This window comes from Triturus cristatus, chromosome 6 (assembly GCF_964204655.1).
Source record: "Triturus cristatus chromosome 6, aTriCri1.1, whole genome shotgun sequence".
In the NCBI taxonomy this organism is placed as follows: Eukaryota; Metazoa; Chordata; class Amphibia; order Caudata; family Salamandridae; genus Triturus; species Triturus cristatus.
The window spans coordinates 98,651,903-98,669,743 of record NC_140589.1 but is presented as its reverse complement, the minus strand read 5'-3'; the positions used below and the strand labels follow the sequence as shown (position 1 = coordinate 98,669,743).

Sequence of the window (17,841 nt, the reverse complement as noted above, 5' to 3'; positions counted from 1 at the left end):
GTTCGAATCCCACTTCTGACAAAACTTGAATTCCATTTTCTCTCTCAGTTCCTTTAGAATCTCAGCTAAAAATTGGCAATGTAAATAATATCTGAATAAGTACCAAACTTCAGTTTCAACTGCAAATGCATTTGCCCTATTCTATCTTTAACGTTAATGTAATATTCTTCTAGCACTCGTGGGTTTTTATATTTGTTTTGTGGGGTACTTTAAAAATCTTTTTTATGAAAGAAATGGGTTACATTAAGTCTTGTGATGTTTTAGGTTTCCAATAAGGAGGTTTTAAATTTTATGTCACGTCATTTTCAGATGCTTCATTCAAGAGCAGTTTCCACTATAGAATGCAGAGCAAGGGCAAAAATACAAGTGATAGAGCGAGTGAGTGAGAAGGAGTGTTGTGGAAGGAGAGAATGAAACAAAGACAGAGTGAGTGAATGGCAGGGAGGCATAGAAGAGGAGTCTAGTAGTGAAGAAGACCTGCTTTTCCCTGCTCTTGACCTCCCACCCATCCCCAAACAACCACAAACATACCTTCTGTGCAAAGTTGGTATGCAGAATTTCACGCCTCAGCAAGTGAGGGTGAGTCCCAGGCCAGGGGCTAAAGAGCAAAAGAGTGCCTGTGCTCAGACTTTCCCTGCTAGGGATAGTTTATCTGGAACAAGTCCTTCTCTCTTGTATCCAGCAAGGATCTAGAAATCCTGCATGAATCTGCAAGGCACATTGGCAGCATAAATTTGCATAAACTGCCCCACCTATTGCCTTCCTACTTCCTGTGCTGTAGTTGTTTGTGTAGAGAGAGAGGTCGCAGGCAAGAAAATGTTGTGAGTCGGATACAGGACCCTAAATAGCTGGTGAGAGGTATGTGGTGTTCTAAAAGCATGAAAACTGTATACCTGTGAAATAAAGTGCTTTCGTATGTGTTCTTCTGTGTTTATTGTCCTGTGCATAAAGTTGCACCTTGTGTTTGAAGGTTTAAATTATTTCAGGCTTGCATGGAGGTAGACGTTTCTGAGTAACTTTTATTCATTTCTTAAAAGCCTATACTGTCAGGATGGCCGAGAGGTCTAAGGTGCTGTGTTTAGGCCACAGTCTCCTTTGGAGGCGTGGGTTCGAATCCCACCTCTGACATGTCTTTTGGAGATTTAATCTCCTTTATCAGGTTAACATCTGATGGAAGTTGCATCTGTTGGTCTTCACCTGGCACGTTATTCCGTTCTCCTCTTGTCAAGAGAGATGGGGTTTCTCATATATTGAGGTTCTATAACGTCTTGCTGACAAAGCGCAATCCTTACCAAATGAGCATAGGACCCATGTAAGAGGTCATCTGGAAGAGTCATGCTCTTGTATGCCCTGGCCAGACGGGCCCTGCAAATTTGGAAGAATGCCATGCATCTGGTAGACAACTGGACTCCAGCACACTTACAGCAATTTCCTTAGGGCTTTGATCAGGGGCTGCTTAAATTTGCATACTCCACCCTATGTTGTGACATTGAGATCCCTTGTTGAAATTGCTTTAGCCAGCCAAGAGGTGGCTATTGTCTCAATTTCAAAGCAGCTTTGAGCCGTTCAAGTGGCTGGTGAATAGCACTTTCTCTTTGTTCGCCTCAAAGTTCTAAAGAGTTCTCCATAGGTCCTGCTCTGTACAGATTGTTCAAAGATCTGTTGGAAGTGCATATAATAGGATAAATAAATTGAGGGCATTCCTTTTCAGTACCTCACCTGCATGGCTGTCTGGCCTCTGGAAGATGCTGGGAAAGCAAGTCAGGATGGCCGAGTGGTCTAAGGCGCTGCGTTCAGGTCGCAGTCTCCTCTGGAGGCGTGGGTTCAAATCCCACTTCTGACAGTCCTGTGTTTACTCTAATTTTTTTCTTGAGAAATATGATCATTTCCCTCGCAGTGGCTTATAGGATTGTCTTCTTGGAAGAGTGCAGTGAGTTTTTTTCTTGCTCTAGCCACTATTGGCCTAAGCTCTGTGCATTTTTTGGTTCCTAATATCTTTCTCACCCTTTAGATGAAAAAGCAGCATGGGGTCAGGATGGCCGAGTGGTCTAAGGCGCTGCGTTAAGGCCGCAGTCTCTCCTGGAGGCGTGGGTTCGAATCCCACTTCTGACAAAACTTGAATTCCATTTTCTCTCTCAGTTCCTTTAGAATCTCAGCTAAAAATTAGCAATGTAAATAATATCTGAATAAGTACCAAACTTCAGTTTCAACTGCAAATAATATCTGAATAAGTACCAAACTTCAGTTTCAACTGCAAATGCATTTGCCCTATTCTATCTTTAACGTTAATGTAATATTCTTCTAGCACTCGTGGTATTTATATTTCATTTGTGGGGTACTTTAAAAATCTTTTTTATGAAAGAAATGGGTTACATTAAGTCTTGTGATGTTTTAGGTTTCCAATAAGGAGGTTTTAAATTTTATGTCACGTCATTTTCAGATGCTTCATTCAAGAGATGTTTCCACTATAGAATGCAGAGCAAAGGCAAAAATACAAGTGATAGAGCGAGTGAGTGAGAAGGAGTGTTGTGGAAGGAGAGAATGAAACAAAGACAGAGTGAGTGAACGGCAGGGAGGCATAGAAGAGTAGTCTAGTAGTGAAGGAGACCTGCTTTTCCCTGCTCTTGACCTCCCACCCATCCCCAAACAATCACAAACATACCTTCTGTGCAAAGTTGGTATGCAGAATTTCACGCCTCAGCAAGTGAGGGTGAGTCCCAGGCCAGGGGCTAAAGAGCAAAAGAGTGCCTGTGCTCAGACTTTCCCTGCTAGGGATAGTTTATCTGGAACAAGGCCTACTCTCTTGTATCCAGCAAGGATCTACAAATCCTGCATGAATCTGCAAGGCACATTGGCAGCATAAATTTGCATAAACTGCCCGACCTATTGCCTTCCTACTTCCTGTGCTGTAGTTGTTTGTGTAGAGAGAGAGGTCGCAGGCAAGGAAATGTTGTGAGTCGGATACAGGACCCTAAATAGCTGGTGAGAGGTATGTGGTGTTCTAAAAGCATGAAAACTGTATACCTGTGAAATAAAGTGCTTTCGTATGTGTTCTTCTGTGTTTATTGTCCTGTGCATAAAGTTGCACCTTGTGTTTGAAGGTTTAAATTATTTCAGGCTTGCATGGAGGTAGACGTTTCTGAGTAACTTTTATTCATTTCTTAAAAGCCTAAACTGTCAGGATGGCCGAGAGGTCTAAGGCGCTGTGTTTAGGCCACAGTCTCCTTTGGAGGCGTGGGTTTGAATCCCACTTCTGACATGCCTTTTGGAGATTTAATCTCCTTTATCAGGTTAACATCTGATGGAAGTTGCATCTGTTGGTCTTCACTTGGCACGTTATTCCGTTCTCCTCTTGTCAAGAGAGATGGGGTTTCTCATATATTTAGGTTCTATAACGTCTTGCTGACAAAGCGCAATCCTTACCAAATGAGCATAGGACCCATGTAAGAGGTCATCTGGAAGAGTCATGCTCTTGTATGCCCTGGCCAGATGGGCCCTGCAAATTTGGAAGAATGCCATTCATCTGGTAGACAACTGGACTCCAGCACACTTACAGCAATTTCCTCAGGGCTTTGATCAGGGGCTGCTTAAATTTGCATACTCCACCCTATGTTGTGACTTTGAGATCCCTTGTTGAAATTGCATTAGCCAGCCAAGAGGTGGCTATTGTCTCAATTTCAAAGCAGCTTTGAGCCTTTCAAGTGGCTGGTGAATAGCACTTTCTCTTTGTTCGCCTCAAAGTTCTAAAGAGTTCTCCATAGGTCCTGCTCTGTACAGATTGTTCAAAGATCTGTTGGAAGTGCATATAATAGGATAAATAAATTGAGGGCATTCCTTTTCAGTACCTCACCTGCATGGCTGTCTGTCCTCTGGAAGATGCTGGGAAAGCAAGTCAGGATGGCCGAGTGGTCTAAGGCGCTGCGTTCAGGTCGCAGTCTCCACTGGAGGTGTGGGTTCAAATCCCACTTCTGACAGTCATGTGTTTACTATACTTTTTTTCTTGAGAAATATGATCATTTCCCTCGCAGTGGCTTATAGGATTGTCTTCTTGGAAGAGTGCAGTGAGTTTTTTTCTTGCTCTAGCCACTATTGGCCTAAGCTCTGTGCATTTTTTGGTTCCTAATATATTTCTCACCCTTTAGATGAAAAAGCAGCATGGGGTCAGGATGGCCGAGTGGTCTAAGGCGCTGTGTTAAGGCCGCAGTCTCTCCTGGAGGCGTGGGTTTGAATCCCACTTCTGACAAAACTTGAATTCCATTTTCTCTCTCAGTTCCTTTAGAATCTCAGCTAAAAATTGGCAATGTAAATAATATCTGAATTAGTACCAAACTTCAGTTTCAACTGCAAATGCATTTGCCCTATTCTATCTTTAACGTTAATGTAATATTCTTCTAGCACTCGTGGTGTTTTATATTTCTTTTGTGGGGTACTTTAAAAATCTTTTTTATGAAAGAAATGGGTTACATTAAGTCTTGTGATGTTTTAGGTTTCCAATAAGGAGGTTTTAAATTTTATGTCACGTCATTTTCAGATGCTTCATTCAAGAGCTGTTTCCACTATAGAATGCAGAGCAAGGGCAAAAATACAAGTGATAGAGCGAGTGAGTGAGAAGGAGTGTTGTGGAAGGAGAGAATGAAACAAAGACAGAGTGAGTGAATGGGAGGGAGGCATAGAAGAGGAGTCTAGTAGTGAAGGAGACCTGCTTTTCCCTGCTCTTGACCTCCCACCCATCCCCAAACAACCACAAACATACCTTCTGTGCAAAGTTGGTATGCAGAATTTCACGCCTCAGCAAGTGAGGGTGAGTCCCAGGCCAGGGGCTAAAGAGCAAAAGAGTGCCTGTGCTCAGACTTTCCCTGCTAGGGATAGTTTATCTGGAACAAGGCCTACTCTCTTGTATCCAGCAAGGATCTAGAAATCCTGCATGAATCTGCAAGGCACATTGGCAGCATAAATTTGCATAAACTGCCCCACCTATTGCCTTCCTACTTCCTGTGCTGTAGTTGTTTGTGTAGAGAGAGAGGTCGCAGGCAAGGAAATGTTGTGAGTCGGATACAGGACCCTAAATAGCTGGTGAGAGGTATGTGGTGTTCTAAAGAGCATGAAAACTGTATACCTGTGAAATAAAGTGCTTTCGTATGTGTTCTTCTGTGTTTATTGTCCTGTGCATAAAGTTGCACCTTGTGTTTGAAGGTTTAAATTATTTCAGGCTTGCATGGAGGTAGACGTTTCTGAGTAACTTTTATTCATTTCTTAAAAGCCTAAACTGTCAGGATGGCCGAGAGGTCTAAGGCGCTGTGTTTAGGCCACAGTCTCCTTTGGAGGCGTGGGTTCGAATCCCACTTCTGACATGCCTTTTGGAGATTTAATCTCCTTTATCAGGTTAACATCTGATGGAAGTTGCATCTGTTGGTCTTCACTTGGCACGTTATTCCGTTCTCCTCTTGTCAAGAGAGATGGAGTTTCTCATATATTTAGGTTCTATAACGTCTTGCTGACAAAGCGCAATCCTTACCAAATGAGCATAGGACCCATGTAAGAGGTCATCTGGAAGAGTCATGCTCTTGTATGCCCTGGCCAGACGGGCCCTGCAAATTTGGAAGAATGCCATTCATCTGGTAGACAACTGGACTCCAGCACACTTACAGCAATTTCCTCAGGGCTTTGATCAGGGGCTGCTTAAATTTGCATACTCCACCCTATGTTGTGACTTTGAGATCCCTTGTTGAAATTGCTTTAGCCAGCCAAGAGGTGGCTATTGTCTCAATTTCAAAGCAGCTTTGAGCCGTTCAAGTGGCTGGTGAATAGCACTTTCTCTTTGTTCGCCTCAAAGTTCTAAAGAGTTCTCCATAGGTCCTGCTCTGTACAGATTGTTCAAAGATCTGTTGGAAGTGCATATAATAGGATAAATAAATTGAGGGCATTCCTTTTCAGTACCTCACCTGCATGGCTGTCTGGCCTCTGGAAGATGCTGGGAAAGCAAGTCAGGATGGCCGAGTGGTCTAAGGCGCTGCGTTCAGGTCGCAGTCTCCTCTGGAGGTGTGGGTTCAAATCCCACTTCTGACAGTCATGTGTTTACTATACTTTTTTTCTTGAGAAATATGATCATTTCCCTCGCAGTGGCTTATAGGATTGTCTTCTTGGAAGAGTGCAGTGAGTTTTTTTCTTGCTCTAGCTATTGGCCTAAGCTCTGTGCATTTTTTGGTTCCTAATATATTTCTCACCCTTTAGATGAAAAAGCAGTATGGGGTCAGGATGGCCGAGTGGTCTAAGGCGCTGCGTTAAGGACACAGTCTCTCCTGGAGGCGTGGGTTCGAATCCCACTTCTGACAAAACTTGAATTCCATTTTCTCTCTCAGTTCCTTTAGAATCTCAGCTAAAAATTGGCAATGTAAATATTATCTGAATAAGTACCAAACTTCAGTTTCAACTGCAAATAATATCTGAATAAGTACCAAACTTCAGTTTCAACTGCAAATGCATTTGCCCTATTCTATCTTTAACGTTAATGTAATATTCTTCTAGCACTCGTGGTGTTTTATATTTCTTTTGTGGGGTACTTTAAAAATCTTTTTTATGAAAGAAATGGGTTACATTAAGTCTTGTGATGTTTTAGGTTTCCAATAAGGAGGTTTTAAATTTTATGTCACGTCATTTTCAGATGCTTCATTCAAGAGATGTTTCCACTATAGAATGCAGAGCAAAGGCAAAAATACAAGTGATAGAGCGAGTGAGTGAGAAGGAGTGTTGTGGAAGGAGAGAATGAAACAAAGACAGAGTGAGCGAACGGCAGGGAGGCATTGAAGAGTAGTCCAGTAGTGAAGGAGACCTGCTTTTCCCTGCTCTTGACCTCCCACCCATCCCCAAACAATCACAAACATACCTTCTGTGCAAAGTTGGTATGCAGAATTTCACGCCTCAGCAAGTGAGGGTGAGTCCCAGGCCAGGGGCTAAAGAGCAAAAGAGTGCCTGTGCTCAGACTTTCCCTGCTAGGGATAGTTTATCTGGAACAAGGCCTACTCTCTTGTATCCAGCAAGGATCTAGAAATCCTGCATGAATCTGCAAGGCACATTGGCAGCATAAATTTGCATAAACTGCCCCACCTATTGCCTTCCTACTTCCTGTGCTGTAGTTGTTTGTGTAGAGAGAGAGGTCGCAGGCAAGGAAATGTTGTGAGGCGGATACAGGACCCTAAATAGCTGGTGAGAGGTATGTGGTGTTCTAAAAGCATGAAAACTGTATACCTGTGAAATAAAGTGCTTTCGTATGTGTTCTTCTGTGTTTATTGTCCTGGTCATAAAGTTGCACCTTGTGTTTGAAGGTTTAAATTATTTCAGGCTTGCATGGAGGTAGACGTTTCTGAGTAACTTTTATTCATTTCTTAAAAACCTAAACTGTCAGGATGGCCGAGAGGTCTAAGGCGCTGTGTTTAGGCCACAGTCTCCTTTGGAGGCGTGGGTTCGAATCCCACTTCTGACATGCCTTTTGGAGATTTAATCTACTTTATCAGGTTAACATCTGATGGAAGTTGCATCTGTTGGTCTTCACTTGGCACGTTATTCCGTTCTCCTCTTGTCAAGAGAGATGGGGTTTCTCATATATTTAGGTTCTATAACGTCTTGCTGACAAAGCGCAATCCTTACCAAATGAGCATAGGACCCATGTAAGAGGTCATCTGGAAGAGTCATGCTCTTGTATGCCCTGGCCAGACGGGCCCTGCAAATTTGGAAGAATGCCATTCATCTGGTAGACAACTGGACTCCAGCACACTTACAGCAATTTCCTCAGGGTTTTGATCAGGGGCTGCTTAAATTTGCATACTCCACCCTATGTTGTGACTTTGAGATCCCTTGTTGAAATTGCTTTAGCCAGCCAATAGGTGGCTATTGTCTCAATTTCAAAGCAGCTTTGAGCCGTTCAAGTGGCTGGTGAATAGCACTTTCTCTTTGTTCGCCTCAAAGTTCTAAAGAGTTCTCCATAGGTCCTGCTCTGTACAGATTGTTCAAAGATCTGTTGGAAGTGCATATAATAGGATAAATAAATTGAGGGCATTCCTTTTCAGTACCTCACCTGCATGGCTGTCTGGCCTCTGGAAGATGCTGGGAAAGCAAGTCAGGATGGCCGAGTGGTCTAAGGCGCTGAGTTCAGGTCGCAGTCTCCTCTGGAGGTGTGGGTTCAAATCCCACTTCTGACAGTCATGTGTTTACTATACTTTTTTTCTTGAGAAATATGATCATTTCCCTCGCAGTGGCTTATAGGATTGTCTTCTTGGAAGAGTGCAGTGAGTTTTTTTCTTGCTCTAGCTATTGGCCTAAGCTCTGTGCATTTTTTGGTTCCTAATATATTTCTCACCCTTTAGATGAAAAAGCAGCATGGGTTCAGGATGGCCGAGTGGTCTAAGGCGCTGCGTTAAGGCCACAGTCTCTCCTGGAGGCGTGGGTTCGAATCCCACTTCTGACAAAACTTGAATTCCATTTTCTCTCTCAGTTCCTTTAGAATCTCAGCTAAAAATTGGCAATGTAAATAATATCTGAATAAGTACCAAACTTCAGTTTCAACTGCAAATGCATTTGCCCAATCCTATCTTTAACGTTAATGTAATATTCTTCTAGCACTCGTGGTGTTTTATATTTCTTTTGTGGGGTACTTTAAAAATCTTTTTTATGAAAGAAATGGGTTACATTAAGTCTTGTGATGTTTTAGGTTTCCAATAAGGAGGTTTTAAATTTTGTCACGTCATTTTCAGATGCTTCATTCAAGAGCTGTTTCCACTATAGAATGCAGAGCAAGGGCAAAAATACAAGTGATAGAGCGAGTGAGTGAGAAGGAGTGTTGTGGAAGGAGAGAATGAAACAAAGACAGAGTGAGTGAATGGCAGGGAGGCATAGAAGAGGAGTCTAGTAGTGAATGAGACCTGCTTTTCCCTGCTCTTGACCTCCCACCCATCCCCCAAACAACCACAAACATACCTTCTGTGCAAAGTTGGTATGCAGAATTTCACGCCTCAGCAAGTGAGGGTGAGTCCCAGGCCAGGGGCTAAAGAGCAAAAGAGTGCCTGTGCTCAGACTTTCCCTGCTAGGGATAGTTTATCTGGAACAAGGCCTACTCTCTTGTATCCAGCAAGGATCTAGAAATCCTGCATGAATCTGCAAGGCACATTGGCAGCATAAATTTGCATAAACTGCCCCACCTATTGCCTTCCTACTTCCTGTGCTGTAGTTGTTTGTGTAGAGAGAGAGGTCGCAGGCAAGAAAATGTTGTGAGTCGGATACAGGACCCTAAATAGCTGGTGAGAGGTATGTGGTGTTCTAAAAGCATGAAAACTGTATACCTGTGAAATAAAGTGCTTTCGTATGTGTTCTTCTGTGTTTATTGTCCTGTGCATAAAGTTGCACCTTGTGTTTGAAGGTTTAAATTATTTCAGGCTTGCATGGAGGTAGACGTTTCTGAGTAACTTTTATTCATTTCTTAAAAGCCTGTACTGTCAGGATGGCCGAGAGGTCTAAGGTGCTGTGTTTAGGCCACAGTCTCCTTTGGAGGCGTGGGTTTGAATCCCACTTCTGACATGCCTTTTGGAGATTTAATCTCCTTTATCAGGTTAACATCTGATGGAAGTTGCATCTGTTGGTCTTCACCTGGCACGTTATTCCGTTCTCCTCTTGTCAAGAGAGATGGGGTTTCTCATATATTTAGGTTCTATAACGTCTTGCTGACAAAGCGCAATCCTTACCAAATGAGCATAGGACCCATGTAAGAGGTCATCTGGAAGAGTCATGCTCTTGTATGCCCTGGCCAGACGGGCCCTGCAAATTTGGAAGAATGCCATGCATCTGGTAGACAACTGGACTCCAGCACACTTACAGCAATTTCCTTAGGGCTTTGATCAGGGGCTGCTTAAATTTGCATACTCCACCCTATGTTGTGACTTTGAGATCCCTTGTCGAAATTGCTTTAGCCAGCCAAGAGGTGGCTATTGTCTCAATTTCAAAGCAGCTTTGAGCCGTTCAAGTGGCTGGTGAATAGCACTTTCTCTTTGTTCGCCTCAAAGTTCTAAAGAGTTCTCCATAGGTCCTGCTCTGTACAGATTGTTCAAAGATCTGTTGGAAGTGCATATAATAGGATAAATAAATTGAGGGCATTCCTTTTCAGTACCTCACCTGCATGGCTGTCTGGCCTCTGGAAGATGCTGGGCAAGCAAGTCAGGATGGCCGAGTGGTCTAAGGTGCTGCGTTCAGGTCGCAGTCTCCTCTGGAGGCGTGGGTTCAAATCCCACTTCTGACAGTCCTGTGTTTACTCTAATTTTTTTCTTGAGAAATATGATCATTTCCCTCGCAGTGGCTTATAGGATTGTCTTCTTGGAAGAGTGCAGTGAGTTTTTTTCTTGCTCTAGCCACTATTGGCCTAAGCTCTGTGCATTTTTTGGTTCCTAATATCTTTCTCACCCTTTAGATAAAAAAGCAGCATGGGGTCAGGATGGCCGAGTGGTCTAAGGTGCTGCGTTAAGGCCGCAGTCTCTCCTGGAGGCATGGGTTCGAATCCCACTTCTGACAAAACTTGAATTCCATTTTCTCTCTCAGTTCCTTTAGAATCTCAGCTAAAAATTGGCAATGTAAATAATATCTGAATAAGTACCAAACTTCAGTTTCAACTGCAAATGCATTTGCCCTATTCTATCTTTAACGTTAATGTAATATTCTTCTAGCACTCGTGGGTTTTTATATTTGTTTTGTGGGGTACTTTAAAAATCTTTTTTATGAAAGAAATGGGTTACATTAAGTCTTGTGATGTTTTAGGTTTCCAATAAGGAGGTTTTAAATTTTATGTCACGTCATTTTCAGATGCTTCATTCAAGAGCAGTTTCCACTATAGAATGCAGAGCAAGGGCAAAAATACAAGTGATAGAGCGAGTGAGTGAGAAGGAGTGTTGTGGAAGGAGAGAATGAAACAAAGACAGAGTGAGTGAATGGCAGGGAGGCATAGAAGAGGAGTCTAGTAGTGAAGAAGACCTGCTTTTCCCTGCTCTTGACCTCCCACCCATCCCCAAACAACCACAAACATACCTTCTGTGCAAAGTTGGTATGCAGAATTTCACGCCTCAGCAAGTGAGGGTGAGTCCCAGGCCAGGGGCTAAAGAGCAAAAGAGTGCCTGTGCTCAGACTTTCCCTGCTAGGGATAGTTTATCTGGAACAAGTCCTTCTCTCTTGTATCCAGCAAGGATCTAGAAATCCTGCATGAATCTGCAAGGCACATTGGCAGCATAAATTTGCATAAACTGCCCCACCTATTGCCTTCCTACTTCCTGTGCTGTAGTTGTTTGTGTAGAGAGAGAGGTCGCAGGCAAGAAAATGTTGTGAGTCGGATACAGGACCCTAAATAGCTGGTGAGAGGTATGTGGTGTTCTAAAAGCATGAAAACTGTATACCTGTGAAATAAAGTGCTTTCGTATGTGTTCTTCTGTGTTTATTGTCCTGTGCATAAAGTTGCACCTTGTGTTTGAAGGTTTAAATTATTTCAGGCTTGCATGGAGGTAGACGTTTCTGAGTAACTTTTATTCATTTCTTAAAAGCCTATACTGTCAGGATGGCCGAGAGGTCTAAGGTGCTGTGTTTAGGCCACAGTCTCCTTTGGAGGCGTGGGTTCGAATCCCACCTCTGACATGTCTTTTGGAGATTTAATCTCCTTTATCAGGTTAACATCTGATGGAAGTTGCATCTGTTGGTCTTCACCTGGCACGTTATTCCGTTCTCCTCTTGTCAAGAGAGATGGGGTTTCTCATATATTGAGGTTCTATAACGTCTTGCTGACAAAGCGCAATCCTTACCAAATGAGCATAGGACCCATGTAAGAGGTCATCTGGAAGAGTCATGCTCTTGTATGCCCTGGCCAGACGGGCCCTGCAAATCTGGAAGAATGCCATTCATCTGGTAGACAACTGGACTCCAGCACACTTACAGCAATTTCCTCAGGGCTTTGATCAGGGGCTGCTTAAATTTGCATACTCCACCCTATGTTGTGACTTTGAGATCCCTTGTTGAAATTGCTTTAGCCAGCCAAGAGGTGGCTATTGTCTCAATTTCAAAGCAGCTTTGAGCCGTTCAAGTGGCTGGTGAATAGCACTTTCTCTTTGTTCGCCTCAAAGTTCTAAAGAGTTCTCCATAGGTCCTGCTCTGTACAGATTGTTCAAAGATCTGTTGGAAGTGCATATAATAGGATAAATAAATTGAGGGCATTCCTTTTCAGTACCTCACCTGCATGGCTGTCTGGCCTCTGGAAGATGCTGGGAAAGCAAGTCAGGATGGCCGAGTGGTCTAAGGTGCTGCGTTCAGGTCGCAGTCTCCACTGGAGGTGTGGGTTCAAATCCCACTTCTGACAGTCATGTGTTTACTATACTTTTTTTCTTGAGAAATATGATCATTTCCCTCGCAGTGGCTTATAGGATTGTCTTCTTGGAAGAGTGCAGTGAGTTTTTTTCTTGCTCTAGCCACTATTGGCCTAAGCTCTGTGCATTTTTTGGTTCCTAATATCTTTCTCACCCTTTAGATGAAAAAGCAGCATGGGGTCAGGATGGCCGAGTGGTCTAATGCGCTGTGTTAAGGCCGCAGTCTCTCCTGGAGGCGTGGGTTTGAAACCCACTTCTGACAAAACTTGAATTCCATTTTCTCTCTCAGTTCCTTTAGAATCTCAGCTAAAAATTGGCAATGTAAATAATATCTGAATTAGTACCAAACTTCAGTTTCAACTGCAAATGCATTTGCCCTATTCTATCTTTAACGTTAATGTAATATTCTTCTAGCACTCGTGGTGTTTTATATTTCTTTTGTGGGGTACTTTAAAAATCTTTTTTATGAAAGAAATGGGTTACATTAAGTCTTGTGATGTTTTAGGTTTCCAATAAGGAGGTTTTAAATTTTATGTCACGTCATTTTCAGATGCTTCATTCAAGAGCTGTTTCCACTATAGAATGCAGAGCAAGGGCAAAAATACAAGTGATAGAGCGAGTGAGTGAGAAGGAGTGTTGTGGAAGGAGAGAATGAAACAAAGACAGAGTGAGTGAACGGCAGGGAGGCATAGAAGAGGAGTCTAGTAGTGAAGGAGACCTGCTTTTCCCTGCTCTTGACCTCCCACCCATCCCCAAACAACCACAAACATACCTTCTGTGCAAAGTTGGTATGCAGAATTTCACGCCTCAGCAAGTGAGGGTGAGTCCCAGGCCAGGGGCTAAAGAGCAAAAGAGTGCCTGTGCTCAGACTTTCCCTGCTAGGGATAGTTTATCTGGAACAAGGCCTACTCTCTTGTATCCAGCAAGGATCTAGAAATCCTGCATGAATCTGCAAGGCACATTGGCAGCATAAATTTGCATAAACTGCCCCACCTATTGCCTTCCTACTTCCTGTGCTGTAGTTGTTTGTGTAGAGAGAGAGGTCGCAGGCAAGGAAATGTTGTGAGTCGGATACAGGACCCTAAATAGCTGGTGAGAGGTATGTGGTGTTCTAAAGAGCATGAAAACTGTATACCTGTGAAATAAAGTGCTTTCGTATGTGTTCTTCTGTGTTTATTGTCCTGTGCATAAAGTTGCACCTTGTGTTTGAAGGTTTAAATTATTTCAGGCTTGCATGGAGGTAGACGTTTCTGAGTAACTTTTATTCATTTCTTAAAAGCCTAAACTGTCAGGATGGCCGAGAGGTCTAAGGCGCTGTGTTTAGGCCACAGTCTCCTTTGGAGGCGTGGGTTCGAATCCCACTTCTGACATGCCTTTTGGAGATTTAATCTCCTTTATCAGGTTAACATCTGATGGAAGTTGCATCTGTTGGTCTTCACTTGGCACGTTATTCCGTTCTCCTCTTGTCAAGAGAGATGGAGTTTCTCATATATTTAGGTTCTATAACGTCTTGCTGACAAAGCGCAATCCTTACCAAATGAGCATAGGACCCATGTAAGAGGTCATCTGGAAGAGTCATGCTCTTGTATGCCCTGGCCAGACGGGCCCTGCAAATTTGGAAGAATGCCATTCATCTGGTAGACAACTGGACTCCAGCACACTTACAGCAATTTCCTCAGGGCTTTGATCAGGGGCTGCTTAAATTTGCATACTCCACCCTATGTTGTGACTTTGAGATCCCTTGTTGAAATTGCTTTAGCCAGCCAAGAGGTGGCTATTGTCTCAATTTCAAAGCAGCTTTGAGCCGTTCAAGTGGCTGGTGAATAGCACTTTCTCTTTGTTCGCCTCAAAGTTCTAAAGAGTTCTCCATAGTTCCTGCTCTGTACAGATTGTTCAAAGATCTGTTGGAAGTGCATATAATAGGATAAATAAATTGAGGGCATTCCTTTTCAGTACCTCACCTGCATGGCTGTCTGGCCTCTGGAAGATGCTGGGAAAGCAAGTCAGGATGGCCGAGTGGTCTAAGGCGCTGCGTTCAGGTCGCAGTCTCCTCTGGAGGTGTGGGTTCAAATCCCACTTCTGACAGTCATGTGTTTACTATACTTTTTTTCTTGAGAAATATGATCATTTCCCTCGCAGTGGCTTATAGGATTGTCTTCTTGGAAGAGTGCAGTGAGTTTTTTTCTTGCTCTAGCTATTGGCCTAAGCTCTGTGCATTTTTTGGTTCCTAATATATTTCTCACCCTTTAGATGAAAAAGCAGCATGGGGTCAGGATGGCCGAGTGGTCTAAGGCGCTGCGTTAAGGCCACAGTCTCTCCTGGAGGTGTGGGTTCGAATCCCACTTCTGACAAAACTTGAATTCCATTTTCTCTCTCAGTTCCTTTAGAATCTCAGCTAAAAATTGGCAATGTAAATAATATCTGAATAAGTACCAAACTTCAGTTTCAACTGCAAATGCATTTGCCCAATGCTATCTTTAACGTTAATGTAATATTCTTCTAGCACTCGTGGTGTTTTATATTTCTTTTGTGGGGTACTTTAAAAATCTTTTTTATGAAAGAAATGGGTTACATTAAGTCTTGTGATGTTTTAGGTTTCCAATAAGGAGGTTTTAAATTTTATGTCACGTCATTTTCAGATGCTTCATTCAAGAGCTGTTTCCACTATAGAATGCAGAGCAAGGGCAAAAATACAAGTGATAGAGCGAGTGAGTGAGAAGGAGTGTTGTGGAAGGAGAGAATGAAACAAAGACAGAGTGAGTGAACGGCAGGGAGGCATAGAAGAGTAGTCCAGTAGTGAAGGAGACCTGCTTTTCCCTGCTCTTGACCTCCCACCCATCCCCAAACAATCACAAACATACCTTCTGTGCAAAGTTGGTATGCAGAATTTCACGCCTCAGCAAGTGAGGGTGAGTCCCAGGCCAGGGGCTAAAGAGCAAAAGAGTGCCTGTGCTCAGACTTTCCCTGCTAGGGATAGTTTATCTGGAACAAGGCCTACTCTCTTGTATCCAGCAAGGATCTAGAAATCCTGCATGAATCTGCAAGGCACATTGGCAGCATAAATTTGCATAAACTGCCCCACCTATTGCCTTCCTACTTCCTGTGCTGTAGTTGTTTGTGTAGAGAGAGAGGTCGCAGGCAAGGAAATGTTGTGAGTCGGATACAGGACCCTAAATAGCTGGTGAGAGGTATGTGGTGTTCTAAAAGCATGAAAACTGTATACCTGTGAAATAAAGTGCTTTCGTATGTGTTCTTCTGTGTTTATTGTCCTGTGCATAAAGTTGCACCTTGTGTTTGAAGGTTTAAATTATTTCAGGCTTGCATGGAGGTAGACGTTTCTGAGTAACTTTTATTCATTTCTTAAAAGCCTAAACTGTCAGGATGGCCGAGAGGTCTAAGGCGCTGTGTTTAGGCCACAGTCTCCTTTGGAGGCGTGGGTTCGAATCCCACTTCTGACATGCCTTTTGGAGATTTAATCTACTTTATCAGGTTAACATCTGATGGAAGTTGCATCTGTTGGTCTTCACTTGGCACGTTATTCCGTTCTCCTCTTGTCAAGAGAGATGGGGTTTCTCATATATTTAGGTTCTATAACGTCTTGCTGACAAAGCGCAATCCTTACCAAATGAGCATAGGACCCATGTAAGAGGTCATCTGGAAGAGTCATGCTCTTGTATGCCCTGGCCAGACGGGCCCTGCAAATTTGGAAGAATGCCATTCATCTGGTAGACAACTGGACTCCAGCACACTTACAGCAATTTCCTTAGGGCTTTGATCAGGGGCTGCTTAAATTTGCATACTCCACCCTATGTTGTGACTTTGAGATCCCTTGTTGAAATTGCTTTAGCCAGCCAAGAGGTGGCTATTGTCTCAATTTCAAAGCAGCTTTGAGCCGTTCAAGTGGCTGGTGAATAGCACTTTCTCTTTGTTCGCCTCAAAGTTCTAAAGAGTTCTCCATAGGTCCTGCTCTGTACAGATTGTTCAAAGATCTGTTGGAAGTGCATATAATAGGATAAATAAATTGAGGGCATTCCTTTTCAGTACCTCACCTGCATGGCTGTCTGGCCTCTGGAAGATGCTGGGAAAGCAAGTCAGGATGGCCGAGTGGTCTAAGGTGCTGCGTTCAGGTCGCAGTCTCCTCTGGAGGTGTGGGTTCAAATCCCACTTCTGACAGTCATGTGTTTACTATACTTTTTTTCTTGAGAAATATGATCATTTCCCTCGCAGTGGCTTATAGGATTGTCTTCTTGGAAGAGTGCAGTGAGTTTTTTTCTTGCTCTAGCTATTGGCCTAAGCTCTGTGCATTTTTTGGTTCCTAATATATTTCTCACCCTTTAGATGAAAAAGCAGCATGGGGTCAGGATGGCCGAGTGGTCTAAGGCGCTGCGTTAAGGCCGCAGTCTCTCCTGGAGGCATGGGTTCGAATCCCACTTCTGACAAAACTTGAATTCCATTTTCTCTCTCAGTTCCTTTAGAATCTCAGCTAAAAATTGGCAATGTAAATAATATCTGAATAAGTACCAAACTTCAGTTTCAACTGCAAATGCATTTGCCCAATTCTATCTTTAACGTTAATGTAATATTCTTCTAGCACTCGTGGTGTTTTATTTTTCTTTTGTGGGGTACTTTAAAAATCTTTTTTATGAAAGAAATGGGTTACATTAAGTCTTGTGATGTTTTAGGTTTCCAATAAGGAGGTTTTAAATTTTATGTCACGTCATTTTCAGATGCTTCATTCAAGAGCTGTTTCCACTATAGAATGCAGAGCAAGGGCAAAAATACAAGTGATAGAGCGAGTGAGTGAGAAGGAGTGTTGTGGAAGGAGAGAATGAAACAAAGACAGAGTGAGTGAATGGCAGGGAGGCATAGAAGAGGAGTCTAGTAGTGAATGAGACCTGCTTTTCCCTGCTCTTGACCTCCCACCCATCCCCAAACAACCACAAACATACCTTCTGTGCAAAGTTGGTATGCAGAATTTCACGCCTCAGCAAGTGAGGGTGAGTCCTAGGCCAGGGGCTAAAGAGCAAAAGAGTGCCTGTGCTCAGACTTTCCCTGCTAGGGATAGTTTATCTGGAACAAGGCCTACTCTCTTGTATCCAGCAAGGATCTAGAAATCCTGCATGAATCTGCAAGGCACATTGGCAGCATAAATTGCATAAACTGCCCCACCTATTGCCTTCCTACTTCCTGTGCTGTAGTTGTTTGTGTAGAGAGAGAGGTCGCAGGCAAGAAAATGTTGTGAGTCGGATACAGGACCCTAAATAGCTGGTGAGAGGTATGTGGTGTTCTAAAAGCATGAAAACTGTATACCTGTGAAATAAAGTGCTTTCGTATGTGTTCTTCTGTGTTTATTGTCCTGTGCATAAAGTTGCACCTTGTGTTTGAAGGTTTAAATTATTTCAGGCTTGCATGGAGGTAGACGTTTCTGAGTAACTTTTATTAATTTCTTAAAAGCCTGTAC

At 43.0% G+C, this 17,841-nt stretch overlaps 15 non-coding genes across 15 annotated transcripts; all 15 read left to right on the top strand.

The window, feature by feature from the left end:
* Window positions 1-1,760: 1,760 nt before the first annotated feature.
* TRNAL-CAG (transfer RNA leucine (anticodon CAG)) lies at window positions 1,761-1,843 on the top strand. The gene has a single exon. It is a non-coding gene; the product is annotated as a tRNA-Leu (tRNA).
* A 186-nt stretch (window positions 1,844-2,029) lies between these two features.
* On the top strand, window positions 2,030-2,112 carry TRNAL-AAG (transfer RNA leucine (anticodon AAG)). The gene has a single exon. It is a non-coding gene; the product is annotated as a tRNA-Leu (tRNA).
* A 1,064-nt stretch (window positions 2,113-3,176) lies between these two features.
* Window positions 3,177-3,259, top strand: TRNAL-UAG (transfer RNA leucine (anticodon UAG)). The gene has a single exon. It is a non-coding gene; the product is annotated as a tRNA-Leu (tRNA).
* Window positions 3,260-3,891: 632 nt separating this feature from the next.
* TRNAL-CAG (transfer RNA leucine (anticodon CAG)) lies at window positions 3,892-3,974 on the top strand. The gene has a single exon. It is a non-coding gene; the product is annotated as a tRNA-Leu (tRNA).
* A 186-nt stretch (window positions 3,975-4,160) lies between these two features.
* TRNAL-AAG (transfer RNA leucine (anticodon AAG)) lies at window positions 4,161-4,243 on the top strand. Its single transcript has one exon. It is a non-coding gene; the product is annotated as a tRNA-Leu (tRNA).
* Window positions 4,244-5,268: 1,025 nt separating this feature from the next.
* On the top strand, window positions 5,269-5,351 carry TRNAL-UAG (transfer RNA leucine (anticodon UAG)). The gene has a single exon. It is a non-coding gene; the product is annotated as a tRNA-Leu (tRNA).
* Window positions 5,352-5,983: 632 nt separating this feature from the next.
* On the top strand, window positions 5,984-6,066 carry TRNAL-CAG (transfer RNA leucine (anticodon CAG)). The gene has a single exon. It is a non-coding gene; the product is annotated as a tRNA-Leu (tRNA).
* A 183-nt stretch (window positions 6,067-6,249) lies between these two features.
* On the top strand, window positions 6,250-6,332 carry TRNAL-AAG (transfer RNA leucine (anticodon AAG)). Its single transcript has one exon. It is a non-coding gene; the product is annotated as a tRNA-Leu (tRNA).
* A 1,065-nt stretch (window positions 6,333-7,397) lies between these two features.
* On the top strand, window positions 7,398-7,480 carry TRNAL-UAG (transfer RNA leucine (anticodon UAG)). Its single transcript has one exon. It is a non-coding gene; the product is annotated as a tRNA-Leu (tRNA).
* A 2,719-nt stretch (window positions 7,481-10,199) lies between these two features.
* TRNAL-CAG (transfer RNA leucine (anticodon CAG)) lies at window positions 10,200-10,282 on the top strand. The gene has a single exon. It is a non-coding gene; the product is annotated as a tRNA-Leu (tRNA).
* A 3,385-nt stretch (window positions 10,283-13,667) lies between these two features.
* On the top strand, window positions 13,668-13,750 carry TRNAL-UAG (transfer RNA leucine (anticodon UAG)). The gene has a single exon. It is a non-coding gene; the product is annotated as a tRNA-Leu (tRNA).
* Window positions 13,751-14,382: 632 nt separating this feature from the next.
* On the top strand, window positions 14,383-14,465 carry TRNAL-CAG (transfer RNA leucine (anticodon CAG)). Its single transcript has one exon. It is a non-coding gene; the product is annotated as a tRNA-Leu (tRNA).
* A 1,290-nt stretch (window positions 14,466-15,755) lies between these two features.
* TRNAL-UAG (transfer RNA leucine (anticodon UAG)) lies at window positions 15,756-15,838 on the top strand. Its single transcript has one exon. It is a non-coding gene; the product is annotated as a tRNA-Leu (tRNA).
* Window positions 15,839-16,470: 632 nt separating this feature from the next.
* Window positions 16,471-16,553, top strand: TRNAL-CAG (transfer RNA leucine (anticodon CAG)). Its single transcript has one exon. It is a non-coding gene; the product is annotated as a tRNA-Leu (tRNA).
* A 183-nt stretch (window positions 16,554-16,736) lies between these two features.
* On the top strand, window positions 16,737-16,819 carry TRNAL-AAG (transfer RNA leucine (anticodon AAG)). Its single transcript has one exon. It is a non-coding gene; the product is annotated as a tRNA-Leu (tRNA).
* Window positions 16,820-17,841: the final 1,022 nt, after the last annotated feature.